This window comes from Suricata suricatta, chromosome 9 (assembly GCF_006229205.1).
Source record: "Suricata suricatta isolate VVHF042 chromosome 9, meerkat_22Aug2017_6uvM2_HiC, whole genome shotgun sequence".
Lineage (NCBI taxonomy): Eukaryota > Metazoa > Chordata > Mammalia > Carnivora > Herpestidae > Suricata > Suricata suricatta.
The window spans coordinates 31,296,938-31,316,973 of record NC_043708.1 but is presented as its reverse complement, the minus strand read 5'-3'; the positions used below and the strand labels follow the sequence as shown (position 1 = coordinate 31,316,973).

The window sequence follows — 20,036 nt, the reverse complement described above, 5'->3', positions numbered from 1 at the left end:
AAGGATTTTGCCCTCAGGCACCGTATCCAGCAAAGTCCCTGCAAAACGTAAAACAGTCTGTTTGACAGAGATGACGTTGCAAAAAGAGAATTGTCAGGCCTCGGTGTTGCAGACAAAGAGACACCTGTTCATTCCCAGAAGGCACCTGGACTTTCGCCACCAAGATGGCACCCTAAGCTGCCAGAACCCAAACACCAGGCGGCCCCTCACTGTGGGGCTCTGTGCAGCCAAAGCCGATGCCCAGGGCCATGTTCATTGTGAGGAAGATCCCTCCACCACATTGTTCGCTCAGTCACCCAGCCTTCAGTCCTCTTCCCATCCCCCACCTCCTGACGGAGAGCCTCGGTTTCCCCTCTCCTCCAGCCCTGACCAGCCAGGAAGCTGAGCCCGGAGGATGTGGTCTTGGGAATGTGGAGGCACCAGTCACATCAGGTGAGTGAGAGCCAGAGCCAGTGCTCCTCAGCAGGGCACGGGTGGGAAGGTGGGAAGGCGGGCTGGGCCGCCGGGCGGCACCTCTCATCTCCCACGTGGTTATTCCCAAGCCCATACTCGTCAGGACCACCCCTCAACGGCTTCGTGTTCCCAGGGGGCCTCCACCTGCTGGTCTGTGACTCTCTTTGAAAAAGCATTTTGAAAGGTGCCCTGTGTCTTGGTTATGAGCACTGGGTTTAGGGTCAGGCGGACGTGGCTTGGTGTCCTGGCTCTGCCCCTAACAAGCTCCATGACCTGCCCGTTAGCTTCTTAGAGTTTCAGCTTCCTTATCTACAAAATGGGAATAAAACCTGCCTCAAGGGATCACTCTGAGGATTAAGCTAAGGGGGCTCTCTGAAAAGTCTCAGTCTGACATCATCACCTGCTCAGAGAGTGGCCACAATCATCTCTCTTCTGCCTGCCCTCCCAAGCCCAGGGTCTGAGCACTGGTGGCAAGTGGACCCCTGGCCATGGGCACCGCTGGCTGTGAGGAGCCTCACACAGGTGGCGCCTGCAGGTGAGGGAGAGCATGGGGTGGCCAGTTAGGTTAGCAATCTCACTATGGGCCTCTCCTTCCTCAATTTCAAGGGACAGAAAAGGCCCTTCTCCTCCTTTCTTGGTGTCTCCAAAAGCATCCTTACTGCCCAAACCCATGGGGCCCAGAAGGCAATTCAGTGGCGGCCTGTCCTCCCATACACAAGCTATGACGACCCTTGAGACCGTGTCTGACACGACCCTGCTCACTGACCAGCCTCATCTTGATTCACTACTCTCCTTTGCTCCACCCCCAGAATCCTCCCTCAGTTACTCCACATAGTCCCTCTCACCTAGTTAGCCAACCCTCCTCCTACCTTGCTAACCCCTAATCCACCCTGTATGCCTACACTCGATTTTAAAGTCCAAGTGCAGGGTTAATGTTCATTTTAGCCAGATGAGATCTTTCAGGATGCCGGCCCCAGCCCCCAGTGTCCTGCCTATCTATCTCAATGTGTGATACCCACAATTTTCAAATGATCCTTCTGTTGTTCTTACCTTTTCTTGTTGTTCTTTCTGGTGTGGTTCTCTGTAGGTCATCATTAAAGAGGTTAGAAAGGAATGGGTCCTGCAGCCTGCTACTAAGGACTTCCCTCCTAGAAGCTGACATTGATTCATTCACCTTCATGTAAGGGCAGAAGGACACCGTGGTTTTCCAGTTTGCTGTGAAGCAAATCACCTCCAACTTGGAGAAGCAGGCAGAAGCTGTGGGGCCTTTTATGAACCAAGCTTTGGAAGTCACAGAGCACCTCTTTCTCCATACTCTACTGATCAAAGCAGTTCTAAGACTATCAGATTCAAGGGGAGGAACATGGATCCCACCTCTGGATGGAAGCAATGTCAAGGAATTTTACAGCAGCCCTTGAAGGCTACATCTAGCTACAGAAGTACATAGAGTCAGTACTCTCTCACTAAGTCAGGGCATATGTTCTAGCCGGCAGGCTAGTCAATGGTGATAAGTAAACAAGGAGAGGCAATATTCCAAAACCTCTGACATTCCTGCCAAGAGGACTATGGGCCAGGCTCCCATGACAAGATCCCTCTATTAGAAAAGAGATTCAGGTGGATACTGAGTCTCCAGGAAAAAGCGGAATTCCAGTTGTCACTACCGGGACGTGCACGCTGTCAGAGCAGCAGCATGTGACGTGATGCTATCACACGGGCTTAGCTGAGTATCTTCAGTTTCCCTCCTGAGAGGGCATGAGAGTCTATGACATGCCTATGCAGATACTTAAAAATATATCGATGGTCTGTTCTTGATCTGACCATTTGAATTTTGTATCGAAAAAGCAAGGGGACCAAGACTTGTTCTTGGTGAACCCATGCATGCTTCTGGTGATCACCATGCCTTTTAAAGATTTTATTTTTTAAGTGATCTCTATACCCAATACAGGGCTTGAACTCACAACTCCTAAATAAAGAGCTATGTGCTCTTGAAACAGCCAGGCACCTGTCACCATGCCTTTTAAAGGCACATAGACCACGTTTAATCATGTCGGCTGGGAGCAGGGCAGATCCCACCAGACTGGCACAGGGAGCGGGGAAGCACACAGATGGAGAGGGAAATGGGAGAAAGCAAATGAAGGAGGTGTTTAGAATTACTCCTCGAGAGCTGCTGGAGGGAAGGTGGGATGCCAGGGCCTGGGACTTCCTGGGGGTCCCAGCCTGCCAGCAGCTTAGCTGTCAGCTCTCCATCCATGTCCTGATTCAAAGCAGGCCCCATTTCTCTCAGAGAGCAAAACATGTATACCATGTTACTTGAAGGCCTTTTTACCCCAGAGGCTGGAGTATCTGGGACTTCGTGGAGGAACAGCAGAGGAAAAATAGCGCAGAAATGGGTCTGGGAGATCATGAAGAAAGTGATTTTTTGGAGGGCGGGATACAGTGCTGTTGAAGCTCATGTGCAGTAGCCCAGGGCACTAACACCTGCCATAGGCCATCAGCTTCCGGGGGTCTGTATTACACAATCCCAGAAGGCCAGAGCTGGGCCCGGCCTGCCCTGGGATCCTATAGTCCAACGCTCCCACTTGAGAGATGAGGAAACCATAGCAGAGTCCATTTGTGTTCACTGAATATCCATGCGCTCCTTTGCATTCCTCAGTCTTCCTTGCAGGTAGGTAGAAATCATGTGATTAATTATAGCCAAGATTCTATGTGACATGTGTCACTTCCAGACCAAACAGTTAAGATATGATACATCTCCTCCATCCTTCCCTCCCTCTGCCATTTCGGACGTATAGCCCACAGGCTCTGGCAGCATGGCTACCAGATGGAAGAGATTCTATCCATGCTCAGCCAAACAAGAAATAAAGTTTGACTGTGTTAAGCCACTTCTGAAACTTGGATGTTTCTTTGTCACTGCAGCATGGCCTGGCTTAGCCTGACTAATGTGGTAATTGAGAAAGGAAGTATGGATTGAATAACCCTGAATGATGTCTATCAGATCCCTCCTCTATCAGAAAAGGAGACCCAGTGCAGGTAAGATGATAGGATTTTTCTGCTCTAGGGTTATAATCCAACAGGATTGATCTCTCATCTTTGTGGAATGTCTTATAATTTATAACACACATTCATAGACTCCATCTTGCTTAATCCTCCCAGCAACTTTGGTAGGACCATCTGTTGCCCTACCTTATTAGGACTTTAAGAGACACGTCCAAAGTCCCATTAGAGCCATTTTTCAGAATGGATAACAGTTTTAAGAATATTAGCATCTTTTTTTTTTTCTTAAGTAGGCTCCATGCCCAGTGTGGGGCTCAAACTCCCAACCCTGAGATCAAGAGCCACATGCTCCATTGACTGAGTCAGCCGGGCATCCCTAGAATATTGACAGCATTAAAACAGATGATAACTCTCCCTGCCCTCCCCTCTCTATAGAAATACTGGTTAGTATAGGTTTATTTCTTTCCATGGGTCTATTTTTGCAGTTAGTTTATTTTAATATTTAAATGTTGACTTAAGAAAGTTCCAGTAGCTCTGGAGATAACTAGAGGCACCCCAAGGAGTCAGGGAGTGCGGGCTGGGAAAGTCCACTCTCAGGGGTCCCTGTCTGAGAGAGTCCCTTGGCCGGTCCCTGAGGAGGCACATCTACCACAGCCCCTGTTAGGCCAGCAAATGAAGAAGTTGGATTGGGCCACATTAAAGGAAGATTTCTTCAAAAAATCCAAATCAGATCCAGGTTCCTCTTCTTTGCACCACAGAGAATGGGTAAAGGGGATCTTTTGAGGCTGCTTCCTCTTTCAACAGAAAGTGGAATGGCTATAGGTCTAAGGATGGCCACTTACTTCTGGGAGTAGGCAACAAGTTAAAGGCCAAGGTTGGGGATCCAAGCTTTCTGGGGCCCTGTGCTCTCCAAACTGCATCCTCAGCCACAAGGAGCCCGGAGTCCCCTGGAGGCTGAACCACCCTGTCTATCCACCTGGGCCTCCCAGATCTGGAGGTCACTTCAGACCTTCACCTGCACGGTCCTCCTTATCAACACCCAGATGGATAACCCAGTTCTGGGGTCCCTTCTCCCTTCCAGTTTTTTCTTCCTTGGGCCTTCATAATCTGAATTCCATCTTCATCTTGATCCTGAAACTATTCCCACCAAGATGCCCCTGGAAACTAAGAATCTTGGCTTCAAACCAGGCCCATCACTTACCAGTTTGTGACCTTGAGCAAGCTATTTATTTTCTCTGGTCTTGGTTTTCTGATCTGCAAAATGGGAATAATAGGTAAGACTTGTCTCATAAGGCTGCTGGGAGGATGAAGTGAGGTAATGTGAGCAAAGCACTTGGCCAAATGCCTGAGTCACATTGTCTATCATGTAATGCATATAAGTTTTCAACCCTTCATCCAAACCCTTTGGTCCAAGGATCATTTTTCTTTTTTTAATTGAGATATAATTGACATATAACACTATATTCCTTTTAGGTATACAATTTAATCCTTTGATATATGTATATATTGTGAAATGATTACTATGGCAAGTTAGTTAATATCCATCTCCATACAGTTACAATTTTTTTTCTTTTAAATTCTCTTAGCAACTTTCAAATAAACGGTAGAGTAATGCTAACTATAGTTACCATGCTGTACCTTACATCCCCAGGATTTATTTATCTCATAACTGGAAGTTTGTATCTTTTGACCTCCTTCCCCCATTTTGCCTATCCCTGAATCTCCACCTCTGGCAATCACAAATATGTTCCTTGCCTCTAGGAGTTTGGTTTGTTTTTAGGTATTTTGTTTTTTTAGATTCCACATAAAAGTAAGATCATACGGTATTTGTCTAAATTATTTCACTTATTTTTTCTTATTTTAGAAAGTAATACAGTACAAGACCCTCTCTAACATCCCTCCCTTGGTGGGCGCTGGCGCCATGCCCCACAGTCAGACACATTCATGATTCTGCAGCGAATGCATCAACATTCACTTGGAGGAGTTTAAGTAGAAATAATAAAGGGCTTCTCCAGTTCAGATCAAGTTTTGCTGCCAGGTAAGAGTTGTTCCAATATCATAACAACAGGGGCGCCTGGGTGGCTCAGTTAGTTGGGCTTCCGACTCTTTGACATCAGCTCATGTCGTGATCTCATGGTTTATGGATTCGAGCTCCACATCGGGTTCTCTCTGCCTCTCCCCAACTCGTGCTTGCACACTCTCTCTCTCAAAATAAATAAACTTTAAAAAATTTATTTAAAAACCCCAAAATAAAAAACGTTTTTTCCCTAAGGTCTTCGGATTTTAGCCTCACAGTTAAGGGACTGTGACTTTGTATTAATATTGTTTATATTTACACATTTGAGTTTTCTGTCATAACATAATATGTGCCTGATGACTCCTGCCCAGGAAGTCCTGGCTCCAGAAGTCTTCCAGTATTTCACCCTGACCCTGAGTTGCTCCTTCAGTATCTCATAGCCCAAGGGGTTGGTGCTGTACAGTCTGAGATCCTTTGAGATTGATATCAGCTGCATAGCCCTGCATACCTAAGTCGACCATTTGAGGGCAGGAATAGTGTTTTCTACTTATCTGATCTTCTTAATAATGAATACAGAGTTGAGTATACAGCTGGTGCTTAAGACATGTGCTTTGCATGTATTCAGCTGACCACTCTGATTCTCCTTCTAGTCTTGTCTTGCCTGGCACTAGAAGAGAGGACATGGTGTAAGGGAACCAAGATCTATTCAAATCCCCACTTAAAGTCTTTGGCGTAAATACCCAGGACTGGACTTGCTGGATCCTATGTGTTTTTATGTTTAATCTTTATGAAGAATCACCACACTGTTTTCCACGGTGGCTTCAATATATTTTAGTTGTTATTATGTCTTCATCCATTCTTTCATCAGACAAGTAGTGAATGAGTGTCATCTAGGTGCAGGCACCATGTTGGATTCTGGGGATACACAGGGAGGCCACAGCCTGGCCGCACGTAGTAGGCCCTCGGGTACTGGTAACAGTTATAAATGCACACTTTGCCTCCAGCTTTATTCCCACTTAACTCCTGTCACCTGATAACTCCTCGGTGTCCCCTCTACGGCTCTCCACCAACTAGATGATCCTTCCCCAGCACTGGTCCCTCTTTTCCATTGAGTCTGAAACAAGGAGCCTCCTTCTCAGACTCCCCCTTCTCAGGCCTCTCTATCTGCCTTAAGACCTCTCGGAATCAAATCACTTCCCCTGAAGCTTGTGGAAGCTCTTAGCTGTTATGAAACTCTGACTTCCCAAGCATCGATTTCCAACCTCTCTTTACTGTCTGGCCCCCTCAACGCTCCCCAGGCACCCCCATTTACCCCTCACGGGCTCCTGCCTCCATCCTGGTGTCTCTCCAGCTGCCCTCAAGTCCCTGTGGGGCCCAGCCTGCCTTCCAAGGATCGCAAAAGTTGGATGTTCCATCCAGAAATGAGAAACCAAAGTCACTGTCTTTCGTGAAGTCTTTCCAGATGGACTTATAGATGCCCCCTAATTTTACCAAATCAATGTGGGTTTAACAAGTGTCTGTACATGAACGCTCTCTCACCACCTATTTCCATTATAAATTGGAAGATGAATTTGAAAGAAAATGAGCTCATTATCACTGCCTCCTAAGCCTGGAACTAATAGAACACTGTATGTTAACGAACTGGAATTAAGATAAAAACCCAAAGGCGCCTGGGTGACTCAGTTGCTTGGGCTTTCAGCTCTTGATTTCGGCTCAGATCTTGATCTCACTGTTTTTGAGCCTGAGCCCCACAAGTTCTACGCTGACAGCGAGGAGCCTGCTTAAGAATCTCTCTCTCTCCCTCTCTCCCTGCCCCTCCCCTGTTAGCTCTCTCTCTTGCTCTTGCTCAAAATAAATAAATAAACTTTAAAAAAACTTTAAAAAGCAAAATGAGATGGCTTCCCAACGTTCCGCTGGGGCAATTATTGGATCTTATCCTCTAAGATAAGGACCTGGAGAGTCCCAGAGGGAGAGCTAGCCCCAGCCTGGTGGGGGGAGGGGGGGAGGCGGTCCTTCCTCCTCTTTTCCTCAGTGTGCTGGAGAGATTTTCCGAAGGGGTTGCTCACTGCCGTCAGCCCTTTGTAAGCCAACTTGCCTCTGGATGGTTAATGTATACATGCCCTCCTGATGTCTCCTGACGTCTCCAGCTCCCATCAAATCACACAGTTTTCTAAATCCCGGTTTTCTCAAACTGAAACAAAGGGGAACTTCTGTTTTCCCTTCTTCTCTCCACCCCCCACTCGGTTCCCACAGCTTCCTGGTAGGCCCCTTGCCCCATAACTGGCTGGGAATTCAGGCTCAGCCAACCGGAAACATTAGCATACCTAAAACCCACATTTACATTTTATGACTTTGTAGGAAGACAACTCGCAATACAACCTACAATAAATTGGGGAAAAGAGAAATTGAACCAAGTTCTCCTGGGTGGAGGTGAGAGGGGGTGGATATCTACCTAGGTATTATTCTTAAGACTCTTTTTTTTTAATTAGAAAGTGGTTAATGAAGTAAGCAGGCCTGTGGCCTACCGGCAGCCTGATAGTCCCGGGTTTCTGCCTCATTTACCCAATTCATTTTTTTTTTCTTTTTTAACCAGAGGAATTTTTCCCTAATGGGGAATCCCCTGATTTTGCATTCAAAGCTTTCCAAATGTAGTTCCTCCCCTCTTTTTTTGTCTTGTGTATTTCTCTGTCAAACACAGCTAGGCTGAGTGAGTACACTTTGGGGTGCTGGGATGAACAGGTAGAGGGGTCAGTCACCTCAGATCAGCGACTGCCCGATTTTATGTGTTAGAAACTCTACAGTAAGTTTATGTAAACTTCCTGGAATTGGGTTCATGGCTATCCTGTGTGTCCGTTGACTGATGGTATGTGTCTCCCAAGTCTATTACATGACAGCAGGGATCCCTGGGGCCCCTGAAAAACAAGGGCCACACAAGTCTTTTAGAAAACACTCCTGGGTTGGTGCCGCTAACCCTCTCTTCTCACTCAGCTCCCAGCTCTGCAAGGAACGGAACCCAGGCTGACCCCCTCCTCCACTGTCAGCTCCTCCCCACCTCTGCCACACGATCCACGGAGGCTGGGGGCACCCTGGGGACAGAACCCTGCCGCTCCAAAGGGGAGGCTGGTCTGGGACCTGCTGTTGAAGACTCTCAGGAAGCCAGCGCAGGCAGGAGATGTCAGGCCACCTGCCGCGGCCCCCACAGAACGGCCCGGCAGAGGCCAGCCCCGTACCCCCCCCCCCCCCCCCCCCCCCCCCCCCCCCCCCCCCCCCCCGCCAGATTCCAGCCCCTTGCTTCCCCAGGGGCATCACTCTGCCCCTGGGCACCCATATTTCACTACCTGCCATCTTATAAAAAGAAAAACAATCCCTTGGGACCAGGTCACACTTCAGGTACCACCCTATTTGTCTTCTCCCTTTTACAAGTAAAATTCCTCAAAATAATTACCGATTGTCATGGTCATTACCTCCTCTCCTCCTCTTTTCTCTCAAACCCTTTATCAATGAGCTTTGCTCCCACCATTCTCCTCTTGCCATGGGTTACAATGGTAACTACCAGTTGTGTCTCAGCCCTCATCCCTCGACCTGTCAAAAGCATTTAGCCCAGTGACTGCTCCCTCCTTCTAGAAATATTTCCTTCCATTCCCCGCCCCCCCACCTGCCTGCCTCTGATTCTCCTTCCTGACTACAGTTTTCAGTCCACTTGACCAAGTCTTCCTTAACTCCTGGCCCCATCCTAAAGCATCTCTTTTTCTGGGGCTGTGCTCACTCCCAGGGAGACACCCCACTCACCCCATCTCTGTTTTGAGAACCATCCATGAGCTGATGAGCATCCATCCTGGCTCTGACCTTTCCTAAATGGGTGACCTCAGACAAGTCCTTTAACCTCTCTGTGCCTGAGGCTCTCCATCTGTAAAATTCACAGAGTTGTTATGAGGATTAAGTGAGTTAGTATTTGTAAAGCACTAAAACATGCCTGGTGGATTTATATAAACGCTCTTCCCACCCCTTCTGCCTGGCCAAACTCAGCTCGCGCTTTACGTCTCAGTGTGACTGTTACTTCCAGATTTCTGTGCATCTTCTTTTCCTCGTCACACTTTAAAAGCGTGATCCCTGCATTTCCTCTGTGACTGTTGACGTTACCTATCTCCCTGCTGCTGAGTTGGCCTCTGGAGAGCAAGGACAGTCCCTTCCTTCTTTACTGCTTTATCCCCAGCACCCAGAGTGATGGGGGGTGGCAGGGGGCTGCAATGAAACTCACTGAATGAATGAATGAATGAATGAATGAATGACAGAACACATGAATGGATGGGTTCTAAGTAGTCACTGTGGCCCCTCGGGGCTTAATAAAGGGGTGGACCTGTCCTAAGAAAGGGGCTGCAGAAGGGTCTTGATCAGGACACAGTGAAAGCCCAGGGCCTTAGAGGAGGGTGCAAACTCCACTTACTGTGACTGCTACGCAGCGCTTTTTGTCCCTCTGTACCTGGCTCTTGTGCCCTGGATGACACAGCTTTATCCCATAGCAGTGGCTGGTGCTTCTGAACCACCTGGAACTAACTTGTAAGGTGTGGGAGCTAGAAGTTCTCTTTATACTTGGACCTAAAACTCAATAATGGGCTGATGTTCTTTAGAGGACTCACCCTCTAAAGGCGGTGAGTAAAATGCGGCGGTTGATTCCTAGCTCTGCCCCTGATCATCTGTGTGACCCTGGGAGGAAATGCTTGGAACTCTGCCTCTTCAGTTATAAAATAACAATACTCCTAGTGCTGTTGGGAAGGTAAAATGAGGCACTGTGCTTAGTACGTTGTGGAAATGCACATTTTCACTTGCCTTCCTCTGGCATGGAATACAAGTTTTCCATAGGTAATGAAAATTAAGAAACTCTAGAAGAAATTAAGAAAATCAAGAAGTTCTGGAGAGGAGGAAGGCTTTTGCTCCATGAATCACAGATATTTAACCTTCAGTAGAACGAAGACAAGCATGATTTGATTCAATTCAACTCAACTCAATGAAAAACTGTTTATGAAGCCCCTACTATGTGCATGGGTATATGCTACGCCCAAAAGGGAAGGTAAAATTCCAACTTCATACCACTCTCCTTTTGGTGTTTTAGAACTTTGTGTATAAAGCAATAAAGGACTTCTTAAAGTCTTTAAAATCTTGCCCTGTCAATCCCATGATTCAGACAGAACAAGCTTCTAATGAGAGGAGGAAATTAATATTGCTTGAGTTCCAACACTGTCAGGTGCCTCCGCATGCTTTGTAGTGAAATCCCCACCACCACCCTGTGATGTAGTTATTCTGAACACATCACTAAAATGAAGCCCCATCTTAAGAATCCCAGCAGGCAGAGCCTCCATGAAAGACTGGAAAATCCCAGAGCCTCAGAACACACTTAATCTGCCATGACTTGGGGGGGAGGCGTGGGTGGGGGGAGAAAATACCAGAGGAGCGGATTCAGGTCGAATCCTAAGCCCTAAACATATGGTACCATCTGCGGTGTGATTCAAGATAAAAACACTATGAACTTACAAAATGAAAAACTTGCGTGTATTCAGACGTAAAAATTGCTTCTTTCTAGATGTTTCCAAACACAATATTCTGGATAAATTTGTCAGAGTTGCATTTTTCCCCCTCATTGCTTTGGGCCCCCTGACTTACTGGTATCCTAATGAGGCACTCAGTCTGTCAACTGGGTTGGGCCATAGCCAGTGTCTGCTGCGTCCTGAGAAGATCAGGGGTGAATGAGCTTAGGCAAGGCCAGTCTTCCCTGCTGATAAGGAGTTGATTGACTCTAAGCGTTTCATAGGGGCACCCTCTTATAAGCACTATTTAGAGAAGCAGAAAAACCAATGAGGCCCATGAGATAATGAGATAGACAGATAACTAGAGAACTGTTTCAAGGTCAGTGGGTTTGGTTGGATGCTCAAAGTCGGCTTCATTTCTTCCCCCCTCTCTCACGTGAAAAGAAAGAAAGACCTGAGCTTCTCTGTGGGTCCACGCAATATCTGGGCTCAGGTAGAAACCTCCGGACCCTCTTGAGGAAGCTCCCAGTGCTCAGAGGGCCACGCACCCACTGCTTCTCTCCAATAGGCTTTGTGATCATGGTTTTGAATGATATTCAAAGAACACAGTCTCAAAAAAAAAAAAAGCTTCAACATTCTGAAGAATGCATGGCAAAAAAGCATTCTGTACGTCATTGGCAAGGACATGGGGAAATACAAATTCTCATAAACTGTTGGAGAAAGTGTGACTTGATACAATCTCTTTTTTTTTTTTGAGAGCAATTTACAAAACTTACCAAATTTTAAATATGGAAATATCCCCTTCGACTCAGTTATTTCATGTCTGGAATTTTACCCTACAGAGATCCATTCACACAAGCGCTCGAAGGTATATGAGCAAAGATATTCACTGCAGTCATTTTTATCATGTTTTTTTAAAAATTGGAAATAAATGTCCATTAATGAAGGAATAGTTAAGTGACACATAGTATATCCGTTTTATGGCAGACTTTGCAGCAGTTTAAAAAAATAAGGTTAAGACCCATCGACATGAAATGACTTGGAAAGAAGGCCACAATCACTCATTAAGTTAGAAACTCAAGTTTTCAAACAGTATGAACCAAATTATCATTTTTAAAAAATGTTTATTTATTTTTGAGACAGAGAGAGACAGAGCTTGAGGCGGAGAGGGGCAGACAGAGAGGGAGATACAGAATCCAAAGCAGGCTCCAGGCTCCAAGCTGTCAGAACAGAGCCCGACATGGGGCTCAAACCCACGAACCGTGAGTCCATGACTTGAGCCAAAGTCGGATGCTTAACCGACCAACTGAGCCACCCAGACAGCCCCCAAATTATCATTTTTTAAAAGTTTATTTATTTGGGGGGGGTAAGGGACAGAGACACAGACTCCCAAGCAAGCTCCACACTGACATCTCAGAGCCCTACACGAGGCTCCATCCAGGGCTTGAACTCATGAACCACAAGATCATGACCCGAGCCCAAACCAAGACTGAGCCATCCAAGTGCCCCCAAATAACCATTTTTTAAAAAACATATGTATATGCATATTTATATAAGCATAGGAAACACAAGAAGATATTAAATCATGGGGGTAGGGGCCAAAGTGCTGTCTCCAGGTGGTAGGAAGGAGGTAGAATGGTAGGGAACGGGGGACTTTTATTTGATATAAGGAACATATGAGACTTTCATCATAAGGTTGTTTTATTTTTTTAACAATGTACAGAGGCCTTCAGCAATGGGCCTTATGATGGTGCTTTATCAACAAACATATGCCATGATCAAAGTCAAGGCCACCTTACCTTCTTGAACACTGTTTCCGAGCATGATTGAACTGAAGGCTTTCAGAGAGAGACTCATGTTCTCCTGCTGCCAGTGAGAGAGGACGTTCGCTACTGTCTGCTTGGTGGGGACAGAAAGAGCTTTGCAGTTTACATAGTACCTTCCTTACCTTATCTCGCAACAGCCTGCGAGATAGACGGGACAGGAATTTCTATTTCCATTTCTACAGGGAAGGCTTGGAGAGGTTAGTGAACCAGCCCCCCATCACATGATTGGGAAGTCGAACAACTGGCTTAGGTTGGAAGCAAGTTAAGCCGATGTGCTGTCTCCACTGTACAGATCCATAGGTATCACCAGGACAGGTGGCAAGCCCAGGCCAGGGCAGGTGCTCTCGGGCCAGGGATCAGGAAAGCCGGCTCATATTGCCTCTAATTTTTCATTGTCAAGCTACCTGACACATTCCAGCAGTTAAATCTTATGTGTCGGGGACCCATTCAGGCTCCTTAAATGAGGTGACTTTGCACAGTGCTGTCTTCTATCATCTGTTGCTCAGTAATGCTTTTCGATGGGCAGAATCATGTGTCTCCTTGGCCCCAAATTCATATACTGAAGTTCTGACAAGCCCACCCCTCCACCCCAGAATGTGACCAAATTTGGCAATAGGGTCTTTAAAAAGGTAATTACATTAAAATGAGGTCATTAAGGTAGGTTCTAATCCAATATGATTGGTGTCCTTATAAGAAGAGGGAATTTGAACACAAACGGGTACAGAAAGAAGACAACGAGAAGACACGGGAACAAGACAAGCATCCATAAGCCCAGGAGAAAGGCCCAGAATGGATCCTTTGTTCAGAAGGAAGCAACTCTGTCGACCCTTGATCTCAAGATTTCTAACCTCCAGATTTGAGACAATAAATTTCTATTGTTTAATCTGCCTGGTCTGTGGTACTTTCCTATGGCAGTGCTAGCACACTGATGCATGCTTCTTTTAGAAATCAGCTTTGACCTGATCTCTAATTCCTGAGAGAGAATCTCACTATTCTGTACAAATCGTAATATCATCAAAAAAACTCTCAAGAGACCTGCGTTAAAATGGTCCAATTGTGCAAATTAATCAGCTGTACCATCCCATGCTAAGAATTCTTTAGGTGGAAACTCTCTTTTTTTAAGTTTATGTATTTATTTTGAGAGAAAGTGTGTGTGAGTGGGGGTGGGGGCAGAGAGAGGAGAGGAGACTCCTCTCTTTTGAGAGGAGAGAGAGAATCCCAAGCATGGATAGTGGGGCTCAATCCCATGGACCATGAGATCTTGACCTGAGCCAAACTCAAGAGTCTGACCCTTTACCAATCAGGCCACCCAGTTGTCTCTAGGTAGGTCCTCTTAACAATGACAGAGAGGGGACAAATGTGTGCTGGAATACTCTAGAAGTTCATCAACTGCCTGTAGGTGAAGCCTGGTAGTGAGCACTTCCAAGAACAGTCTTGGGGCGCCTGGGTGGCTCAGTTGGTTAAGCGTCCGACTTTGGCTCAGGTCATGATCTCACGGTTCATGGGTTCAAGCCCCTCATCAGGCTCTGTGCTGACAGCTCCCCTCTCATGCTCTATTTCTCTCTGTCTCAATAATAAATAAAATCATTAAAAAAAATTTTTAAAGAATGGTCTGGTCCCCTCGGAAGATGGAGAACTCAGCATTACTCTGCTTCATGGTCCTCAGTCTGTTACCAGAGAAAATGAAATCCCTCAGCATATGAATTCCCCCCAAATAAAGAGCCCTTTAATTTGTTCCAAAAAGGACAATTTCCATTTTAAAACTATGGGTTTATGGGGTTTATGATTTTAAAAAAAATACTCAGTTTTAGAAATTTTAGAAAATATAAAAAAATGAAAAAAGGAGAAAATCACCATAACCCTACCATCCTGAGACGGCCTCTATTTACATTTTCATGCAGTTTTGCTTTGTTTTACATAGTTTTATTTCATAATTGGATGCAGAGTTCTATATACAATCTTACATACTTTTTTATTTTAAAGCATTCCTCCATGTTATTACAATCTCTCTATAAACATCATTTTAAATGACTGCAAAATATCCCATTACGTTGATCAGTCTTCTCAAATGTGAACTGCAAAACATCTGCATTGGAATTATACAGGGTATGTTAAAAATGCAGATTTCTGGATCTTATCCCAGACCCATTAAATCAATCTCTGGGGGTGGAGGCTGGGAATCCTCATCCTAATAAGTTTCCCAAGCAATTCATAAAGCTACAAAAATTTAAAAACCAATGAAACCGGTGAAACCATAGTTTTATATCACCTTACTCCAAGTGCTGGGCACTTTGGTTGTTTGCGATTTTTCCTTTTATAAATAACTATATGAAGAATGTCTCTGTGCATAAAGCATTTTGTTAACCTCATAGCATTTCCTGAGGACTGTTTCCTAGAGGTGATCTTATTTTGAAAGATGTAAACATTTTAAAGGTTCTCAATAGACACCCAACACCAACACACCTGTAACACACATTTATCCACATAGTCTTCTCAGGTTTCAGGGAGAAATAGTTACCGTATTTTTGGCTTAGACCAGCTTTTATTTCCCACCTATTTTTTCTGATAGCGTTCTATCTTTATTCCTAAAATATTGAGTTGGGTTACACCAAAGTAGATAAAAAATGAGCAGACGGTTAATAAACTGTCCTTCACTGATGTGTAGAAGACTCTGGCCTAACCCCACGGCAAACCAGGGCAGCCGATAACCATGGGCACTCTGAGGATCCCATACACTAAGCAGAACTCAAAATAGACATTGCCGCACCCCAGTGGGCTGTGTCTCACATGCCACAAGAATAGAGCTCTTTTGGATTCAAGGGAATGGCCAACACTGGGAGATGCACAGCGAGAGTGAGTGTAGGTAGGACCGGGTCACCCTCCCTGCTGACTGGGACTCGGCTCTGCAGCTGGTGAGGAAAATTGGTTCGCAGAGCCGTGGTGGGCTCAGGGTAAGGCAGCTTACAAGCTGCCCAGGGGTCAGAAACAGCCACCCAGTGAAATGTCAAAAGCATGGAAAACATACTGTTTTTAGACTGTGTGTTGAAATGGCTCGGGGGAGAGGAAATAATATAGAGATATAGGCAACCTGAAGCAGTCCCCTCTGCCCCTCCATCAGGGCAAAGAGAACTCATTCATTTGTTTAACCAGCCTTTATACAGCACTTACCATGTGCGGGTAGGCATTGGTCTGAAAGTTTAATAAATGTTAACTTACTCAGTCCCCACAATCAGATCTCTAAATATCATCATGCCCATTCTACAGATGAGGAAACTGAGAGGTTAGGTAACTTGCCTGAAGTCACACAGCTAGTACGTAACAGAGCCAATGTTTAATTCCAAACAGTCTGGTTCTCGAGTCCATGCTTTGGGCCACTGCTCTATGCTACCTTGGAAGAAAAGACTAAGACTATTGGGAACCCAGCACCCAGAAAGAAAGAGCAGTGAACAGAGCCAAAACCACAGTCAACTAAAGTGGCATTCAGAGCAGAGATGCTGTCTGCTGACCGTCACATGCCAGCACATTCTAGAAAACTCGGGTGGTTCATTACCGACAAGCCGATCACCAGCCTTCTCCTCCCCCTCCGGCCCCACATCTTTGGTCACCCTGCCTGCTGACCTCAGACTGTGGTGCCTTACTGCAAAACTTCTCCCCATCGGAACCGCCTCTGTGTTTTATATGAAGGACTGCAAAATCCATCCTCAGAACCCCTCAGTCCTTGCCTCCAAGGCCTTCCACTGCTGCAACTCATTATTTGTGCTGTAAACTCACATGTGGAAACAATGCACAGGATTTCCCATCAAACCTGGCTGGCTGGCTGGCAGCTCACACGCCTGGGCCAGAGCAAGGCTGCCTCCCCTTTGAAACAAACACATTAAGTTAATAACAACACCGACCCTGTTTGACAGCCACGTTTACTAATTAATTCTCATTTGTTCCTTCTGGTAGGAAGTGGACCTGCCCAATTTACAGCAGAACTGAGGCTCCAAACCCATTTCTCTTAAGGTGGCACCAAAAAGTTATTGGAGAGGTTAACTGAGAACCTTGCCCCCTGTTCAGCCTTGCCCTCTGAACCCGTGGCCTTATGTACCTTTAACCTAAGCTCCCCGGAGGCCATGTTTGAGATGGAGAAGATCCTAGAATCTCCTCCTGCTCACTCCAGGTGGCCACCAGCCCTGCCCCTTGACTTTTGTGTATGCTCCGGCTCGCAACCACTCCTCCCATTCACCAGGCAGCACCAGGCACATGGTGATCTCATTTCCATCCTCACAAACATTCCTAAGGAGGCTTGGTTATGATCCCCGTCACAGATGAGCAACCCTGGCTGAGAGGTCAAATGACATGCTCAAGGTCACACGGCTCAGAAGCGGCAAGACCTATTGCCTGCAGCCTCCCCCTTTGCCCAGGGATGACTGGTTAAGAAATTTGTTCCCGTTGATGTAATAAGCAGCTTCCAGGAGGACAGAAGTCCCGGGTCCCGGCCTTGAGCTCTGACCACAGAACCCTCCCTCTCTCCCCATACTTGCCTCCAAAGGCCTTTGTGCTCTGAGCATTTCAGTGATAAACTGGTTGCGGGCCCTAAAAGAAGGAGAGAGGATCACCCTGTGGGAACACGCTCCTACTCTACAACCTCTTTTCCCTTAATCCGAAAACCTTTATCCAGAGAATGCTGTTGGCTGGGCCAGACACTCCCAGAGGTCTACAACCACGTCTTTAGGTCTATGGTGGACTTCTGCCCCAAGTTCACACACCGCGAGGTTAGGAAAGGTCATCTGGCCACATCTCTTGCCCTCACACTCTGTCTTCTCTCCTTTCTGTAGCAGTTATGGAGCATTTTCAATGTGCTAAATGTTCCGCTAGGACCGCTAACATTCTAGGTCATGTTTAGTTCTTGCAACACTCTTACAAGGCAAGTATTATTATTATAGTGCTGGCTTTACAGATGTGAAAACTGAGGCACTGAGCGTCTGTGTGTGACAAAGGTCACATGGCTGGTGTGTAGCTCACGGGGCTCTGTCTTCAGACTCTGGGTTTCAGGACACTTGTCTCTGGATGATAGGAGGCGCCTTACACAAGCCCCCACCTCTTACCCTGTCATCACAGAGGGTGCTGACCTCTCAGGGCCAACGGCCCCACAGTCACATTTTTCAGCTGCTGACAGCCTGTGAGCCTGGTTATAGACATGTGTCACTGTCCAAAAAGACCCAGGGGCTCCCGTGCAGAAACCTACACCCTCACTCTCTCCTGGCTGCCAGGCAAGGGGAATCCTCTCTCTCCAAGGGCCGAGAGCCCCAGGTTTCAAGGTTATACTAAGGAAAAAAGGACGTGCACTTGGCTCGCTGCTCAGTCTGAGCCTGGCTACCTGCGTCCCACCCAGGACCAGCATGGTGGCCAAGACCTAACAAGTAAAATACCATCGGGCTCTTCTTGAATATCAAACCTCCATATATTCTTCGGGCCTCATTAAAGACCACAACTCCCTGACAAATAGGACTTCCTGTATCCCCGTAATACCCTCGTGAGTCAGAGGGAGAGGGGTGACCAAAGGGACCCTTCTCCTTTTTAAAAGACGGAGATGCCGAGTCACAGAAGGAAGTTTGAGCCTGCCAGAAGTGAGCAGCAAGCCTTGAGACTCAGGTCCCATTATCTGTGCAGAGGCCCTCGTCACAAGACTAGGCAGGCCTCCACGCTGCAGCCTGGGCCGAGAAAAACTGAGTAGCTAGGTCTCTCAAGGCAGCCGGACTAGAGGTGTGGCCCCAGGGCACTGGTCTAAAGAAAGGCAGTGGCCCTAATGGGAAACAGCCTAGACTGTTGGAGTGAACAGTTCGGCCATTATCTGCAAGCTGGCTTGTCCCCTCTCCCCCTCCCCTTAACTGCTCGTCCCTGAGATAACAACAGTGGCCTCCTGTGGGCTCCGCCTTTCCTCCATGCTGGGATCCAAACACCCGATAGCAAAGATACTGTTTGCCTAGAGAGCTTAGTCTTAACCCCGTGCTGGCCTGGCCGCTGGTGAGCGGCCGCTGGGGGATTTCTGTCCTCCTCGCCCGCCTCAGCCAGCCCTGCTCAGTCGAGAGCTGGCTGCCAGACAGGCCTGTGAAACGTAGAGGCCTGTGTCACTGAGTGGAGGTCACCGAGCTGGCTCCGGGCTCCGGGCTCCCCCTAGGTTGTATCAGGGCCTTAGAACCTCCCTCTGAGACAGCCCACAGGACGAGCAAAGCCTGAGAGTGCCCGGTGATTCGGATTCCCTCTTCGCAGCCCCAGCTCCTAACTCTGCCCTTCCAGGCCCTCTCCCCGGACTCCTTTTCCTCGCCTGGCCGCTACAACCCCTTGCCCGCCCATTTGGTCCCCTCATTTGGACCCATCCAGGCAAACCCTAGCTAGGCCTCCCTTCCCCACCACGCTTTCAGGCCCACCGCTGGTAAATGGCTTCTGTAGAGAACACTAGAGCTGAAAGGACCCCAAACAGCCATGGTCAGCCTTTTCTGTAGGAGGAAACTGTGACCCAGAGCAGCTAAGTTACAGGCCCAGGGCCACTTTTTGGTGATAGAGGAGCCAGACTGGTTTCCAGAAATTCAAGAAATGCTTGTTTCACCAATTGGCACACAGAAAATCTAATTAATTGGGATGGCAGGTGGGGGGGGAATGGAGAACAAGGTTCATCCATTTACTGATGAGGAAACTGAGGCTCAGAGAGGAAAATGGGGTTTCCCAAGGCCCCACTTTCGCACTGTTTGTTGGTGTCATCTCTTAGGTACAGACTCAATGGATAAGAGGCTCCTAATCCTATTGGTGACAGCTGATGTCCAGACAGCACGGTTTTGTAACCTCAATTAGAGTCACCTATTAACAAGCAGCTCTGAAAATCCTTGTGCAGGACTGCCACAGATCCCTCCCGCTGTGCGGTACCTTCTGTCCCCAGAGAGCCACTTACATGGGGACTCAGCTCCCAAGTCAGAAAAAGAGCTGATAAATCTGAGAAGGCATAAGGACCAGATAGTACTTTCAGCTTTTAAAAACTTTAATGAAGAAAGTTATTTTTTTTATTGTTTCAACGTTTTCATTTATCTTTGAGAGAGAGAGAGCATGAGTGGGAGAGGGGCAGAGAGAGAGGGAGAAATAGAATCTGAAGCAGGCGTCAGACTCTGAGCTGTCAGCAGGGCTCAAACTCGTGAACTATCAGATCACAACCTGAGCCAAAGTCCGATGCTTAACCAACTGAGCCAC

General features: G+C 47.0%; 1 long non-coding RNA gene across 1 annotated transcript; it reads left to right on the top strand.

The window, feature by feature from the left end:
- The first annotated feature begins 348 nt into the window (after window positions 1-348).
- On the top strand, window positions 349-5,511 carry LOC115302695. Its single transcript, XR_003913594.1, has 3 exons — window positions 349-432; window positions 3,370-3,483; window positions 5,312-5,511. It is a non-coding gene; the product is annotated as an uncharacterized LOC115302695 (long non-coding RNA).
- The last annotated feature ends 14,525 nt before the right edge of the window (window positions 5,512-20,036 follow it).